General features: G+C 40.2%; 1 pseudogene across 1 annotated transcript; it reads left to right on the forward strand.

Annotated features, from left to right (window-relative positions):
* The first annotated feature begins 2,624 nt into the window (after window positions 1–2,624).
* Window positions 2,625–7,500, forward strand: LOC149820982 (small ribosomal subunit protein bS1c-like; annotated as a pseudogene). Its single transcript, XR_016426433.1, has 7 exons — window positions 2,625–2,927; window positions 4,440–4,715; window positions 5,274–5,354; window positions 5,581–5,859; window positions 5,917–6,045; window positions 6,118–6,204; window positions 7,111–7,500. The product of XR_016426433.1 is annotated as a small ribosomal subunit protein bS1c-like (transcript).
* The last annotated feature ends 11,208 nt before the right edge of the window (window positions 7,501–18,708 follow it).

The following is an 18,708-nucleotide window of genomic DNA, read 5'->3' on the forward strand; positions in this document are numbered from 1 at the left end:
TGGCTGGCACTGATGTGCTATGTCAATATAATAACATGTCATCTTCCATTTAAAATGACTTGGCCTGCTATGACATAAACTTGCTGTACCATAAAAGAAAAAAAATATTTTTTTAAATTTCTAAAAGCATAATTTACTGTGCCATAATTTGGATGTAATATCATGATTTTGAGGCTTCTCTTCCCACGCACCATCAAACGTACCCTGCCTCATAGTTTGAAGTGTTTAACCTTATCCAGCGGAAGCAGATCAGGTCATGCTGAAAATGAGCGTTTTTGCTCATGCGGACATCGTGGCCGTCTGTTTGCATTTTGGATGAATGCCACATGGTTTTGTTGACTTTTCAGGTTTTTAAAATGTAATATCTTGTTAGCGTTTGGTTCTCTTCTTGAGGAGAGGGTTGTGTATGTTCGCCCCCGATGATTCACTGAATCCCACGTCTGTGTTCGGGGCTTTGAATGAGCACCACGTATACAAGCACATGGGGCTCGTATTCCCGTGTATGTTGACATAACTTTGCATCGGACTCTGGTGTTGTTGCAAAGACTTAAGTACCCTTTCTTGCTATTCTTCTCATAAAGTGATGGTTTGAGAAAATGACAAAAATGCCCTTCATTCAAAAAAGAAAAAACAAACAGTTCAAAAAAAGGACAAACATGTCCTCCATCCAGAAAGTCGAGGATGATGTTGACTCTTCAAAGTCTTCTTCTTTTTCTGTTCAAAAAAAGGACAAACATGTCTTCTTCTTCTTTCTCCGTAAAACACTATAAAACCCTCTCTCTCTCTATAGAGAAGAAATCAAGGAAAACAAAGAGTTCTTCCTGGAGAAGGCCATGAACATCAACCCTCTCACTCTCTCTCCCTTCTCTCTCTACTTCTGTGCACATCCAACAGACGATCCTACATTGCTCCATCGTCATCTTCTTCTTCTTCGTAAAACACTGTAAAACCCTGGAGAAGGCCATGAACACCAACCCTCTCACTCTCTCTCCCTTCTCTCTCTACTTATGTGCCCTTACAGGAGGGGGGTCCGGGGGCTCCCCCCCGGCGCGGATCCCGCTGCGCGGTCAGCGGGCGGGGGTCCAGGGGGGGCCGCCCCTGGCGGGGGGGGCTCGGGGGGCAGCGCCCTCCAGACCAAAAATTTTTTGGGCCTTCCAACAATGATTTGTAGTATTATCGGGCTTTCCTACAGCAATTTGTAGTATTTTCGGGTCTCCAACGAAACGCTATAGTGATTTGCAGAAGACACTACAAATCGCTATAGCGATTTGCGGAAGACACTACAAATCGCAAATCGCTATAGCGATTTGTAGTGTCTTCCGTGAATCGCTATAGCGATTTATAGATTCTTCCGCAAATCGCTATAGCGATTTGTAGTGCGGAAGACACTACAAATCGCAAATCGCTATAGCGATTTGTAGTGTCTTCCGTGAATCGCTATAGCGATTTGTAGATTCTTTCGCAAATCGCTATAGCGATTTGTAGTGTTTTCCGCAAATTGCTATAGCGATTTGTAGTGTTATTCAGTAAGCAAATCACTGTAAATCGCTACCTGAATTAGGACCAACTTGTCAGGGCCATATCTCCCTAACCGGAGGTCATATTCCAAATCCGTAAAAAGTGGTGTCTTTGTTATTGAGTCTAATTTATTTCTGTAAATTTTCAGCAATTTCTATTGTCATTTCATTCCTCATTTTAACTTCAATGATACATTACAACTACAATCATCAAAAGAAAGATTGCCCAAGCTAAGAGTCACCGTTCTCGCCCTCCTCCTCGACAGCAACTCAATCGGTGCAGTCGCGCTGAGGATGGCCAGCAGAAGCTCCACCACGTCGTCTTCCTCTCCCTAGCGAGGAGGTCTCAGCGGAGCCGTCGTTCCGGTGACGGGTGTTTATCTCGTTCCGGTGATGGGTGTTCTACGAAATGTAAATCCCCCCTCCTGTAAGGGCAAAAGACCATGAACACGTTGGGAGGAGCCCTCAGACCCCCCTTCTGTAAGGGTAAAAGCTCTGAATCAAACTCCATAACTCTTCAAGTTGAATGATGCTACCCACGCTGGGAGGAGCCCCCAGACCCTCCTCCTGTAAGGGTAAAAACTCTGAATCAGGCTCCACAACAGTAAATGTGCAGGTCAGTCAGTGCTTGATGGAGCAATGTATGATCTCCTAATGGATGTGCACAGAAGCAGAAATAGAAAGGAGAGAGAGAGAGTGAGAGTTGAATGATGCTACCCACGCTGAGAGAGAGAGAGTGAGAAATAGAAGGGAGAGAGAGAGAGTAAGAGGGTTGATGTTCATGGCCTCCTCCAGGGGAGATTTCTTTCTCGGATAATCCTGCAGTGCAGAGACTGGGTCTTAAATAATCATCTTCGGGGCACTTAAGTCTTTACAACCACTCCTTTTCAAGAACCGTCATTTTTTTTGCACCAATGGAAGAGAGGGTACTTAAGTCTTTGCAATCGCATCAAACTCCAATGCTAATTAATGTCGACAAACATGGGGATACGAGACACACATGCTTAAATACGTGGTACTTTTGGGACCCCGGAGCATGAGATGCCCTGTTCAGGGGTAACATATAACCTGCTTCGCTTCTTGAGAGGGAAAACGGGGGGTGCATCTCTCTCTCTCTAAATGGCTGCCTTGGGTCTGAGATGCCCATCTCTCTCGTCGTCTCCATTGTTCAACAAAACCACCTCCAAAGGAGGTCTCCTTCCTTCGAGGGCGCCCAGAAAGTCTAGATTGACAGTGTCGGCGGTGGCCATCTCCAACGCCCAGACGAGGGAGAGGCAGATGCTCAAGGAATTGTTCGAAGAAGCCTACGAGAGATGCCGAACAACTCCAATGGAGGGCGTTTTCTTCTCCGTCGAGGACTTCTACGCCGCACTCCACAAGTACGACTTCAATTCCGAAGTGGGCACCAAGGTTCTCTCTCTCTCTGCAATTACCCTGGTGGTTGTTGGGAGTTTTGGGAGCAGAAATGGTCGATTTAGTTCCATTACTTCTGTTTTATGAGATGGGTAGGTGTTTTTGATGAAATTCATGCGGCAGGGCTATCTTTGGTATGTTTTGGCGAACGATCTCTGAGTTAGTATGCCGCTCAAAGCTCAATTGTTTAGCATAACATGAAACGCCAGAGGCCCAACTTTTTACATGACATATAAAATAGTTTTGTTGCACTTCATGGGATGAGCTTTGGTAGCACTTTTTGAATTGTAAGCTGGTTAGGTGTTTTTGGGGAATTTCATGCTTATGTTACCAAGTTATGCATTCGTTGTTTGCATTAGGCTTGTGATGGACAAAATTATGGTATCTGTACAAGTACAACCCAAATCTTTGTGGATGAAGTAAATAAGTAACCAAGAAAAGAACCCAAGTATTGTTATGCTTATGTTAGGTATATAGCAAACAGGAACACCATTACTCTGCAACCTAAATCAATGTTCATAAAGTTCTGGAAAATGGTGCGTGAATAGAACTCTAATAACTTCTAAGATGGGCTTAGACTGCAACTGATGTAAGAGAAAAAGGGTTTCCTCATGAAATTGATGTTTCATCCTCATGGAATTCATGCTTCAAAAGTGTATCTAGTTAACCTTATTGACTGCTTGCAGAACCCAGACTCATAATGTAGCACATTTGATTAGAAACTACACTCGGCGAGCTTCAATAGGGTTATCAGTAAAATGTGCAGCTTACATTTAGCGAGGAGGAATTACTCATTGAATTTATTCAAAATTTGGCTGTGTTGAGGTTGTTCATATTAGGTCTATAATGAGGTAGATAAATCAACATGTCTCATGCAGTTGTCAAACAGAGAGGCAAAAGAAAATGCCATGTTTATGCTAACATCATGGAGCATGCCTTCCATTTGTTTTCTGAAATTGCTCTTAAAAGTTAAAACATAATCATGCAATTGTGCTTGAAGTAGGGATTATTTGTCTAATATTTTCTTGATGTAAGTTTGAGATTGTTTCAATTTTCCAGAATATTCCTAATGCGTGGGTGTAAATCTTTTGGTGTAAACTTAAATATGAAAGTGGAGAAGATTTCAAGGATGATAGAAGGTATGATTGTACAGCCAGCCATTTTAGAGATTCCCACCAACTTCCTAATCTCTAAGTGGTGGTTTTCCTGCTAAAACTGACCTCTTGCTTGTTCTCTTTTCTTTTTTTCTTAATGGTCAAGCTGGGGGATTCATGTTACTCTAACCAATCCAGCTATCCTAGTCAACCCTCAAACTAAAATTTAGATTGCATTTATATCCTTAGAATTGTTTTTTTCTTTACTGATTTTAATATTTTTGTCAGAATTTGTCTTTCATGAACTACAAAGATTAGTCAGGGACCATACCTTTTGAAGCTTTGTTCTGTTTCTCTGTCCCTGGTGTGGCAATTGCTGACAAAGGGGTGGCCTGGTTTGTTTTGTTTTACGCAGGTCAAATGATCTGTTTTTCGGACAGATCTCAATGGAGCATTAGTTGATATAACAGCAAAAGCTTCAGCTTATTTGCCTCTTCAGGAAGCAAGCATACAAAGAATTAAGCATATTGAAGAGGCTGGAATTTTTCCAGGCTTACAGGAAGAGTTTATGGTGATTGGTGAGAGTGAAAGTGACGATAGCTTGGTTCTCAGCCTGCGGTCAATTCAATATGATCTTGCATGGGAAAGATGCAGGCAACTGCAGGCTGAAGACGTTGTCGTCAAGGGTAAGGTGAGCATTCTACATTTTAAATAAAGTAATTTCATTGAAATGGTGTCATCATCATGGTAAATAATAATCATCATTGAGTTACTCAAATGCTTTTGAAAAAACTGTCTTCAGCTAGCTCCTTTATTGGTTCATTTCTTGACATCATATTCTTCGGGTATATGGGTATTTTGTTTGCAAATGCTCAACCATTTCCCAAGTAGACCAATATTGTACTTAACAAATGAGCAATGTCACTTCTTTTTTTATCAAGTGAGGCTGTAACACTTTTAAAGGAAATAGTTACTTTTGGCTGTTGCAAAGCGTTCATTTCTAATCAGAAATAGAGCAGGCATACCGCACATAGCAGTTGAAAATGTTCCTAGGAGGCCTAGACTTCTTGAACATTAAAGCATTGAATTTGTTTTTGCTCTACTAGCTATAGTTAATTATTAATTATGTAGTTTTCCTTCATTTGTGATCTTTTTGGAATCAAATTCTTTGGCTTGCTTTACCAAGTGTGCAGGTCAAGCCTAATTCCCTTCAGACTTCTGAATCTAATTACTTATTAGAATATCACAGATTGTTGGGGGTAACAAGGGAGGGGTGGTGGCTGTTGTAGAGGGTCTACGTGGCTTCATTACATTCTCACAGATATCATCGGTTGGTGCTTTATTTTCCTTTTTCCTTTTTCACTTGGGTTCTAATTTTTATGCCATCGATCTACTATTGCACAAGTTGCAAGTACTGAATATTTTGATGGATATGTTTTTTTTTTCTTTTTCCTGCTATTCCAAATTCCAGTTAACTGCCATTTTATAGTGGAATTAGTGTCTTATACTACTGGTCTACTAATATCATGGTGTTGACAACTATCTCCATCCACCAGAAATCAACTGCTGATTAACTTTTAGACAAAGCGCTTCCTCTGAAATTTGTAGAGGTTGGTGAGGAACAGTCCCATCTTGTTTTAAGTAACCTCAAAGCCATGGCAGATACTCAAGCTCAGCTTGTTATTGGATCTGTTGTAATTGGAACAGTGCAGAGCTTAAAACCATATGGTACCTTTATTGATATTGGTGGAATTAATGAACTTCATGTGAGTCAGATCAGTCATGATCGCGTCTCAGATATTGCTATTGTCTTGCAGCCTGGTGATACTCTCAAGGTAAAGCGTTAAATTTTTATGTTCAATTGGCACCCTCAGAAGGTCTGTTGATTGCAGAATTTGCTCATGTAAAGGGTTATGATCCTGAGACATGATCGAGAGAGGAGCCGAGTGAGTTTGTCTACCAAAAAACTTGAGCCAACTCCAGGTGACATGATCCACAATCCAAAGCTTGTTTTTCAGAAGGTAATTATTAACCCTGCTCCTTTTCTACCTAAACATGTGGGACTAGTTCTATAATTTTTTGTTGTTTGGTAGGCGGATGAGATGTCTCAGACCTTCAGACAGAGAATTGCTCAAGCAGAAGCGATGGCTCGGGCTGACATGCTGAGGTTCCAACCTGAGGTAATTTTTTTTTTTTGTTCTGACCGTCAATTAAACTATTTCTCCTTTTGAGACTTTTGTATCTATTTTTCTGTATGAGAAGCTTGTTCAGCATCTCTCTGTCATAGTTGGCAAACTCAGCAAGTTGACTCAGGAATCGCCCGAGTCGACCCAGATCGGACCCCCAACTGGGTCACCGATTCAGGACCACCGATTCGCATGCCACTTATGTGTCTTTTGTCATGCATTTCGTGGTTTTAATGCTTAATGCTTATAAAAGGATAATTTTTATAAAGAATCATCTATTTTGAAATCATAATATCAACAATTATGTATAGTTGAATACCTATATAGCTTAGTCATTGATGGCATCTGCTAAATTTAGTGATTATGCAATTTGGAGTTTGATTTTTTCCATGTCTTAATACTAAAAAAATCATGTCCTAACTCGTCCGAGTCACCAAGTCAACCTGCTGACTCTCTAGTCAAGGGTCAGGCGATCTGGATCCACACGAGTTTGCCAACTATGCCTTCTGTTTCTACTTTTGGTTATGATACTGCAAGCATGAGCATGCTCATACGCAGAATCCTGTAATGGGTTTTATGTTTTCATCATTGGATTATAATTCTATAATTTCTGTTCCACACGTAAAGGCAATGCATAATGCTTTCTCAAACTTATTTACAACTAAAAAAGTGGCGGCCCATATTGATGAACCACACAAATTCAGGCACTCTAAGCCTCAACCAGGATAGGTTCTTTACTTCATGCAAGTGTTAGCTAAAAATTCTGCCATTAGTTTCAACGGTAAACTGAATGTGTTAATCCATTTTTGTTACAAACTGCACGCTTGCTTTTAGCTTGAATGCTGCATTTCAGATTCTTCTTTTAAGTCAAAATGCTAATTGTGATTTTTTTTGATGCAGAGTGGTTTGACCTGAAGCTCTGATGGGATATTAGGCCCACTAACATCAGATTTGCCCGCTGAGGGGCTTGATCTAAACAATGTACCTTCAGCTGAAGAGCCGTAAACTTGACCATGTTCGTCTTTGCCGTTACTGTATTCTTTGTGGAAGGAAGAATGGCCATCTTTGATGCATTTTGGTATTTTTATTGTATTATAAAGCATGTTTCAAATGAAAGACTCGGTGCATTATCTCCCTCTTTTTTTCCAGTATAACCCAAGCCATACATTTTACATAATTCCTGCCATGTAGAAAAGAAGACGGTGAGATTGCAGTATCATACCATGCTCATCAAATCAAAGAACTATTTCTTCTTCATAAGAAAGGAGATACTTTATTAGTATTGCATTAGTGGCACCTCTCTCTGGAACGATAATCCAAGTTCAACATATTGAAAATATAGTGCGATTTTTTGTGCCCCTTTTTGTTTTCTTTTTTTCCTTTTCCTGGTTTCTTTTAGTTTCTCTTTTATAACCACACAGCATCGCATGATCACATGCTAAAATTGGCGCAAGGAAAGCTTCTTTCTTTCTTAAACTTTTTCCCTCATTTTTCCTCTCTTTTCTGTAATTAGTTATTTGCAGCGAACCCTCTTTCAACTAGTTCAGCAGGTCAAAATTTAGAAGACTTGGACTCTGGATGGTAATTGGTTTCGGGCTTTCAACTTCATATCTTATGCAAACTGGTGTTCAGAGTCTTAAAGCGATTCATGGAAGAAGAAAACCCGTGATTAATATTTGTCATTATAACCCAATGGGATTACTGGATTTAGACATCTTTTGGCAATGAACCCGAGTTGATCATAATATATATATATATATATATATATATATATATATATATGACATATTCAGGATAATCAACAAAATATGCTTTCAACCTTTCACATAAGCACAATAACACATACATATATGAATAACGTATTACATAATTCATAATACTAAACATGCTTCTTTCAAGATTTTATAGAAAAAATAATCAGAAACAAACACACATATATAAAAAACATAATCATTTAAAATTAACTGTGCATGCTTTCGATGTTTCACAGAAAAAATTCCAAAAGCAAAGTAGCTCACACACGACTAGCCTTACGGGTAACGATGGATTTTGTCAGGTGTTGTGTATGTGGTGGGATCCTTTCCAGGTTCAAGCTACTGGGGTTGTATTCCCGTTTCTATCGGTTTCAAATTTCTTTCAAGTGCCTTTCTTGCAGTCACACTTTTTTGGCCTTCGGCATCTATATGGACAGTCAACGAGCTATTAGAAGGAACTGATCTCCTCTGTTGTTTGATAACATTTTTGCTATATCAGACCCATAGGGCCTACTTGGTGGTTTCAATAGTCGTTGAAATCTTCGAGAGATAAGACTAGTCAGCCTCCTTTAGTCAAGTCTGGATTTTGTGAATTTCATCAACTGTGCAGGTGTGATTAAAGTTTGGGACCATGTATACAAATTTACTTGAACGAATAATCAGCTGGGGTGTATGCAAATGTACAGTGTAAAATCGACTGGTGTTTCATTTCTCAATAGTGGCTGGATACTTTTGGCATGAACTCTTCCTTGCAATTGCTGGCTAAGTCGATCTCTGACCACGACGGCTCGCTATTGGTCACTAAACCTGATTGTCCTATGAGCTATAAACCATTCCAGTTCTTCAATTTGAAGAATGTCGTGCTATTGTGCAATCCCATGTGCTGGTTGTCATGGAAAGATGTTTATCCAAGTTAAGGCAAAGAAACACAATACATCAGCTTCACCATGAAGATCGAATTCTTTGAGGATTTTGGAAAAGTTTAGGTGTGTCGGATTTTTATCGTGACCATCTTTCTAAAGACATCTCCTATGGCGGTATGTTCCCCGACCTTGATGAAGGTCCGATGGTCTCGGTGTTCAATACACTCAGAGACAAAGCTCCTGGGCCATATGGGTTTCCTGCCAACTTTTATCATTTTTTTTTGGGATACCGTGGGGCATGATGTTACCAAGGAAGTTGATGTAGTGCATCTGGGCAAGCTTGAGCAGGATGTGATAAACACAACTTGGCACCCAGCTTAAACCAAGCCCACAGGCCAGCACACCTATGTTTTGGTATTTTTGGGTAATTTTGAAATCATCAGATTTTATTTTGGATAAATTAAACATTATTTTTATCCAAAAATTATTTTGTAGGATTCAGGAATTATTTATGATTTCTGAGTTTGAAACTAGAATCTTTTTTCATTTTTGATTAAATCATCAGATCCAGATTTATATCCTGTAACTTGTTAGGATCTATTTGGGATACTGAAAGGTGTATGGGGGTTTTATGATAATTTTTATTTTTTATTTTGAATTGATTGCATATGATGATGGGCAGCTCAAATCCATCTTTTGAGCCTAAAAGAGCTCTCTCTCTCATTGCACAACAATATAACTGTTGGAACTTGGACCCAACCCATTGGGTAGGTTGGACTAGCTATTCAAGGCCAGATTGGGTCCTTCTTTCACTCTTTTCGATTTTATAAAAAGTGAACCCTAAAAACGTGTGAGATATGTTGTTGTTGTTGTTGTATTTCCTTTGAGGAGTCTCTCTTTAAGGGTTCGTGTGAGGAGAATTCGCCCCTTTGCACATCCTTCTTGGTGGTCATCTAGGACGTACACGACCATGAAGATCTTTGGTTGAACATGGACCAACCTTGGACTGTTTGTGTCCTATTGACGTGGTCAACGAAGCCCTTTCTGCTTTGCCAGCATGGTGGATGTCGGAGCTGCTTCATCCCTCACTCTTTCTTGCCGTATTTACGAATGTTATCTTATTATCAAACTGTTTGAGTTTGTCCTTAGCTTTCTGGATTGTTTAAGCCTCCAATCTGATTTTCTTTATGCGTTAAGTCCTGTTTGACAGTCGATTTTGATAAGGAATGAAGGTGCGTTTGGTGTTTGTTTTTTTCTCTGGATTGAGCATTTCAGGATTCATTGTTAATCATATTTATTTATTTTTCTCTTTTTTAATTTCTGTACTGATTCTCTGTTAGTCAAAGACACGATTGAATTTCCTGTTGAATCCGTTCTCTGTTAATTATTATTTTGGGAATTTAAATTCTGTAATGCTTAATTGGGAAACAGTTGTAAAATCTACTTGAAATTGATGTCCCTACAGAAATCGACTAGTTTGGAACGCTCTCACTGAATCAACATCAAACTGTTCTAGTTTGGAACTAGTTTGACATTAAGATTGATCCTGTTTCGGTTTGGAAAGAACATTTTGGTCTAGTTCGTATGCAATGAACAACGTTTGGGTGTTAATTTTTCTTGTGTGTATTGTTTTCAAACAATTTTTTTTTGGATCTGTCAAAACTGATCGCAAATCAGTTTATGACATATTCTTGATGTGGACTATTTATGAGTTCCTTATGAATAGTGAATATTTGTTTATATGGATTAGTGAATCTGAATTTTATTTTTACTAGAAGGCATTGTTAAGACAGAGCGTATTACTTTCACAAAAAATTTGTGTTGAAAATTTGAGGTAAGGCTATTTGATTTGCATTTGAGGGGTGCTCACCAAGTATTCGTTAAAACATCCCAACAATATTTTGGACCTCATCTGAAACTGAAATTCTTAGAGCAAGTTTAGATAAGTCTGCGTGTTGCCGAGCTATTTGGGTCCCTAAACTGGTTTCCCTAAATCAGCCTCTTGGTTGTGTTGACTCACCTTAGTTTTTGGGCTTGTTTAGGGGGCATGCTCGTATCGTGCGTGCATTGTCCTTGACTTTACGTCTCCTAGGTCCTTCTCATCCCTAGTTGTTGTCATGTCAGGTTGTTATCAGAGCTTCTTTTTAATTCGACATGGTCTGACATATTTCAATGCCTACAGGAAGGCGAGGTCGAGATGGTTATATGGAGCGAGAAGAAGACGGGTTAACCCAAGAGTTACGTCTGCTAAACAATGAACTCTAATGCTAGTTGGATGCTATGATGTAATCATGACATTAGAGGTTGAGCGAACACGTGGAGATGATAAAGAGGATGATGATCACCTCTCACACCAACATGCTAAACATTGGAAAAAAATTCATTGCAAAGAAGGTTAGCCAATACAGCAACCCATCACAATCTAGCAAACCTGTTCCTTCTAGCCGACCGACATAATTTCCCACACCGGGTAAGCATCAAGCATCTCATAACTTATCACAAGCATAGACACCATTCCGGTCAGACACTAATGTTAAGTGCTATTCTTATGGTGGTATGGGACACCGAGTATCAGAATGCCCGTCAAAAGCATTGTTTGTGGATGAGGTTCTGACTGAACCATTGCAGGGTATTGAGGGTGAACCCATCTATGATGAGGAAGTGGAGGAAGAACTTACAGAAGAAATTATGTACATGGACCAAGGGAAAGCTTTACTCGTCCATTAAATTTGTTTAGCACCCCAACAAGAGTTAGGAGATGGGTGGTTGAGGACCAACATCTTTCATTCTACATGCACTATAAATAGAAAGGATTGTAGGTTCAACATATACTCAAGGTGCTGTATCATTTTTGTAGAAGCTGTCACCAAATTGAAACTAGGAACCCCAAAACACCCTAAGACATATCAAAGGTCATGGTTTTAAAAGAATATAGTGGTCAAGGTCACTAGTCAGTGTTAAGTCAAATTTTCTGTGAGAAATACATATTTCGATCAAGTTTGTTGTTATGTCTTACCAATGAATTCGAGTAATCTTATTTTAAGCAGGTCATAATAGTTGATAAATATGTAATTCACAATGGCCAGACCAACACCTACTCGTTCGAGCATAAATGTAGGAAAATCATGTTAGGGCCCTCTAAAGTCCTACCTACTCCCTCATCCAAACCAAAAGCTGGCTCAGTTAAACTATCTAATGCACTTCTAGTTAGACATAAAAGGGAAGAACCCATATGTGAAGTGTTCGCATGTTATTCGTATGTGGTTTTTGATCATTTATCACATTTGCGAATTGAATTTCCCATATATATTCATAATTTATATGATTTAGTTTCTGTTAGTTGTCACTTTATTCCTTATTTTAATAGCGTATCAATATATTTTGCAAATTGTACTTTCCAATTGATTTTTAGAATTAACCAATCTTTTCAATTAATGACTTTTAGATTATGTTTTCCTCCTTTCATAATTTCTTGTTCGAAAGTGGGTTTTGAATTATCATGTGATGTTTGTAGCAGTAAATCATTTCTTTTCTTTGTTATGTTAGTCGATAAACTCTTTGTTACCTGTAAATGATTTATTTTTTTAAGATTTTGTTAGCATTATCTCAACGACAAGTTATTAAATACTCTCTTCTTGATGATATTTTTTGTAAAGAAAATCTTTTGCGAATTCTAGATTGTCCTTGCATTTTAGTCTTTTTGCAAAAGTAAATCAGGAAGATCATTGCAGTCAAGATAAAAACTATTGTGCCTATTTTTTGTACTTTTGGAAGATTCACATGTATGTTAATAAAAGTCGATGAAAGATAATCTCAAAACTTAGTGGTTTTGTTATTTTGGTAAAAGAAAGAGTACCACCTGCAAAGTATGAAAATTTAGTTAATCATTGTATCATTCTCTTTAAATTTGCAAAAGCAGTTTACAGGTTAAATGTTACATCCAAAATATTTATTGCCAAATGTTTTTCTAGGTATTATGGTAGTTCAACTAGCAAGATGCAAACTCTGAGGACAAACCCTTTTTACCCCAGGAGAACTAATGCAGCACATATGGACAAGTTTGAGGAGAACGTGAAGAAGACACGTTCACACTCAGCTTAAACCAAGCCCATAGGCTAGAACACCTATATTTTGGAATTTTTGGGTAATTTTGAAACTACCAGATTTTGTTTTGGATAAATTAAACTATTTTTATGCAGAAATTTTTCTATGACAATTTTTGAGTTTGAAATTAGGATTTTTTTGCTTCTGATTAAATTATCGGATCCTGTAGCTCATTAGGATCTATTTGGGTTATTGGAGGGCATACGGATTATAGGGTAGATTTTATTTTTTTATTTTGAATTGATTGGATCATATGGGCGACCCAAATCCATCTATTGGTCCCAAAAGAGCTCACATTGGACAAAAACACAACTATTGGACCCAACCCAACCTATTGGGTAGGGTTGTGCAGCTTTCAAGGCTCAAACATTGGTCCTTCTTCCTCTCCTTTTGATTTTATAAAAAGGAAACCCTAAAACTATGGGAGATATCATGTTGCTGTTGTATTTCCTTTGAGAAGAAGTCTCTCTCTTTGAGTGTGTGTGTGTGAGGTGAACTCACCCTTCTGCCCATCTTTCTTGGTGGTCGTCTAGGACATGCCCTACTATGAAGATCTTTTGCCAAACGTGGACCAACCTTGGTTCGTTTGAGAGTTGTTGACATGGTGAATGAAGCCTTTTCCTCTTAGCTAGCATAGTGGATGCCAGAGCTAAGCCATTCCTCACTTTTTCTTGCAGTATTTAGGATCATTAGCTTATTATCAAACTGTTTGAGTTGGTCCTTAATGTGCTGGATTATTTACACCTCCAATCTAATTTTCTTGTTTGCGTTAAGGCTTGTTGGACATTCGATTTTGATAAGGAATGAAGGTGTATTGATGTTTGTTTTTTTATTATTTTGGATTGAGCATTGCAAGTTTGGTTTTTAATCAGATTTGTTTTTTTTGTATTGATTCTCGTAAGCTCATCCATCACTATAGCAAATAAGAAAGAAATTGCAGAGGCTTTGAAGAAAATGAAATCAAGAATGGCAGTTGGCCCAGATGGTATACCTATCGAGGCTTGGAAATGCTTGGGAGAGAAAGGTTTAGAATGGTTGACAAATCTTTTTAACAAGATTTGGCGGACAAATAAAATGCCTAATGAGTGGAGGAAGAGTACTTTGGTGCCTCTATATAAGAATAAGGGTGATATACAAGATTGCACAAACTATCGTGGTATAAAACTCATGAGTCATACTATGAAACTTTGGGAGAGGGTGATTGAGTCTAGGTTGAGGAAGATTGTCATGATATCGGACAATCAATTTGGTTTTATGCCTAGAAGATCAACTATGGAAGCTATACATCTTCTTAGACAACTTATTGAGAGAAATAGAGAGAAGAACAAAGATTTGCATATGGTTTTTATTGATTTAGAGAAGGCTTACGATAGAGTACCTAGAGACTTTCTCTGGTGGACAATGATGAAGAAAGGTGTTTCTCTCAAGTACATTAGTATAATTAAAGATATGTATGAAGGAGTAGTAACCAATGTCCGCACTTGTGGAGGGGTGACAACCAATTTTCCTATAACGGTTGGGTTACATCAAGGATCTGCTTTAAGCTCTTTCCTATTTGCTATAGTGATGGATGAGCTTACGAGATCAATTCAAGAAAATGTGCCGTGGTGTATGTTGTTTGCTGATGATATTGTTTTGATTGATGAGTCTAGAGCTGGGGTTAATGCTAAGTTAGAATTATGGAGACAGACATTGGAAGCAAGAGGTTTTAAGTTGAGTAAGAGTAAGACAGAATACATGGAATGCCGATTTGGTAAGCAACGAAGTAGTGATGGGAGTGTAGTGAAGCTTGGTGAGCACAAAATACCGGTGGATGATTCTTTCAAATATTTGGGATCTATCATTCAAAAGTATGGAGAAATTGATAGAGATGTAAATCATAGGATAAAGGTTGGGTGGATGAAATGAAAGAGTGCAACTGGAGTATTGTGCGATCGTAGAATGCCATTGCGGTTGAAGGGAAAGTTTTATAGGACGACTATTAGGCCCGCTTTACTATATAGTACGGAATGTTGGGCTGCCAAGAGACATCATATTCAAAAAATGAGTGTAGCTGAGATGCGTATGCTGAGATGGATGTGTGGAAATACAATAAAAGATAAGATTCGGAACGAGGAGATACGTAAGAAGGTAGGCGTTGCACCCATTGAAAATAAGATGAGAGAGAATCGTTTACGGTGGTTTGGACATATTCGACGAAGGCCTAATGATGCTCCAGTTAGAAGGATGGAGAAATGGGAAAATATATTAGTTAAAAGAGGTCGGGGTATGCCTAGGAAGACATGGATAGAGGTGATAAGAAAGGATATGAATGCTTTGAACCTCACCGAGGACATGGCATTGGATAAAAATGAATGGAGGAGAAGGATTCATGTGGAAGACCCATAATGATTTTCTTTGTTGGTTCATATCGCCGACCCCAATTGTTTTGGGATGAAGGCGTAGTTGTTGTTGTTGTTGTTATTGATTCTCTGTTAGTCAAAGACAAGGTTGAATGTCTTATTGAGACTGTTCTCTATTCATTATTATTTTAGGAATTTAAATTCTACAATTCTCAACTAAGAAACAATTGTAAAATCTACTTAAAACTGACATCCCTACTGCTAGGACGCCCTCACTAAATCAACATCAAACTAGTTTGACATTAAGGTTGATCCTGCTTCAGTTTGGAAAGAACATCCTGGTTTGTTTCGTATGCATTGAACATCGTTTGGGTGTTAACTTTTCTTATGTGTATTGTTTTCAAACATGTTTTTTTATCTATCAAAACTGATCGAAAATCAATTTAGGACAGGTTCTTGATGTGAACTGTTTATTCATTTTTATTTCAGAAATTGAGTTCCTTATGATTCGTGAACGTTCGTTTATGTGGATTAGTGAATATGAATTTTATTTTTATTAGAAGGTATTGTTAGGACATGGCATATTACTTTCACAAAATTTTAGTGTTGAAAATTGAGGTAAGATGTTGTTTAATGTGCATTTGAGGGCGCTCACCAAGTATTTGGCGAAACGTCCTAACAACATTTTAGACCACATTTGAAATTGAAATTCTTAGTGTATTTGGATAAGTCTAGTAACATTAACCACACATTGTTGGCGTATTGCAAGGCTGTTGGGGTCCTTAAACTGGTTTTCCCAAATTAGCCCCTTGGTTGTGTTGACTCGTCTTATTTTTAGGGCTTGTTTAGTGGTGTGCTCGTTTGGTGTGTGCATTGTCCTTGACTGTGTGTCTCCTAGGTCCTCTCCGTCCCTAGTCGCCGTCACAAGTACAAGAGTTCTTTAGAAAGCAATAAATTGTTTGTTAGGTCAACTCCAGACTTGGTTCTCATTCAAGAGCCATAGTGAATAGGATGCGTGGAATTTTTGTGCGTATTGTCACTCAAAAACAGGGGGCCTCCTTAAAAGGCCACAATATACAAGATAACATCCTGTTAGGACGTGAAATTTTAGATTCCTTATTAGCTTACAATATTTCCTCCATGTGTATAAAAGGAGACTTATCTAAAGCCTACTATTGAGTTGATGAGGGTTTTCCCTCGGTTTCTCTCAAGGGTAGGTGTCTACTATTTTGTTATGTGTATCTTTAGCCTCCTTTTCTGTCATAGTTAATGGCTCTTCAGGTGATTGGTTCAACAATTCCCGCTGGTTACGTAAGGGTGATTCCATGTCCCTACACCTGTCTCTCGTTGTTATAAACTGTCTTATGTGTTTTTTGCCCATGGCATGGGGTGTCACGGGCCTATTTCCTTCAATGGGCCAGCGCGGCGCGACGGTCCTTCCTTACCGCCGCAAGCCTACTCGTCAGCTCGCTTGCCGGTCGCGGAAGCTTATGATCAGAGTGCAAGAGAGCAAGAGAGAATAGAGGGAGAGAAGTTGCAATCACAAGAAGCAATCACAACGAGGGTGAACAAAAGAAAGCTCAACGCATTTAATTCATTCACAATTTTGCCCGCAGGCTATTACAGTTCAAGTATACGAGCTGCCCCTTCGGGGTATTAATTCACCTGAACCGGGCAGCTTACATCAGACTCGACAAAAGCAAAACAGACTCTAGCGCAACTGTACACTGTAAGTCGCAAGGGAACATGCTCCCCCCTTCAAATCATGCGCCGTCCTCGGCGCCATCTGTTTCGTGGTAAGCCCTGACTTCAGCCGGGTAGCGGCTGTTCATTCGAAATGCAGGCTCCCACGTTGGTTCCGCTGTTTCCTCCCACTGCACCAAGTATTTCTTCGCTTGTCCCAAGTAGTTGACCTTGTGGCGAAGGATCTGACTGAGGTGCTTCTCGGCCCGTTGTGCTGCCGGGGCCCTCTGCATGATGGGAGCGCATTGCGGCACATTGCGTTCCGGGTCTCCATCATCTGGATGGAACTGCTTGAGGTTGCACACGTGGAACACCGGGTGCACCTTGAAGTCTGGGGGCAACTCCAGCTTATATGCCAGCTTGCCCACCTTCTTTGTGATGGTGAAGGGTCCCTCATACTTTCTGAGTAGTCCGCGGTGCCGCCCGCGGAAGATGCCTGTGCGCCCAGGATATAACTTCACCAACACTTGGTCCCCAACTTGGAACCCTGCGGGCCGACGGTGTTTGTCCGCCCACTTCTTCATTCTCTTCGCCGCTTTGTGTAAGAATGCCTTCGCCAACTCATTCTGCTCGTGCCAGTCGCGAACAAACTGATAGGCGAAGGATGACCTTCCTTTTTCTTGTGCGGCAAGAGTGTGCGGGGTCAGTGGCTGCTGCCCCGTGGCTATCTCAAACGGGCTGTGGCCTGAAGATTCGCTCTTCTGCAGATTATAACAAAACTGTGCCACATCAAGGAGCTTCACCCAATTTTTCTGATTGGCACTAACAAAGTGCCTAAGGTACTGCTCCAGTATCCCGTTGATGCGCTCTGTCTGCCCATCTGTCTGCGGATGGAAGCTTGTTGAAAATAGCAAATCAGAGCCAAGTAACCGAAATACTTCACGCCAGAACTTGCCCGTGAAGCGAGCATCGGGATCGCTCACAATGCTCTTTGGTATGCCCCAGTGCTTCACCACATGCTTTACGAACAACTCTGCAGTCTTCTCTGCAGGGCACTCCTTGGAAGCTGAGATGAAGGTGGCATACTTTGAGAAACGATCCACCACGACTAAAATAGAACTGAGGCCCTCTACCTTTGGCAGACTAACGATGAAGTCCATAGAGATGCTTTCCCAAGGACGTTCTGGAATTGGTAGAGGCTCAAGGAGACCGGCAACCTTCTGGTTTGTCCCCTTATCTTGCTGGCAGATGAGGCATGTCCGCACATACCCCTCAACATCGTCTCTCATCTGCGGCCAATAGTAGCCGCGCTCAAGGAGTGCTAAGGTCCGCTCCTGACCAGGATGGCCGGCCCATAGTGTATCATGGCACTCCTTGAGTAGCTCTCGGCGAAGGCTTCCCCACCGTGGTACAAAGATGCGTCCCCCTTTTGTTACCAGGAGGCCATCCTGTAGCCAAAATCGTCGAGTCTTCCCTGCCTGCGCCAGAGAAACAAGGTGTTGTGCGGTCGGATCCTGCTGTGTACCCTCGCGGATGCGAATCAGCAATGCACCCTCCAAATGCACTTCAGAAGGCTCTGCGCGCGCAGCAGCTAATTCAGCCCTACGGCTCAAAGCATCCGCCACAACATTGGTTTTTCCAACCTTGTACTCTAAGACAAAGTCGAACTCAGCCAAAAACATCTGCCATCGAGCTTGCTTGGGCGTCAACTTCTTTTGCGTCTGAAAATAGCTCGTGGCCACATTGTCCGTC

This window comes from Nuphar pumila, chromosome 12 (assembly GCF_984573655.1).
Source record: "Nuphar pumila chromosome 12, dmNupPumi1.hap1.1, whole genome shotgun sequence".
Lineage (NCBI taxonomy): Eukaryota > Viridiplantae > Streptophyta > Magnoliopsida > Nymphaeales > Nymphaeaceae > Nuphar > Nuphar pumila.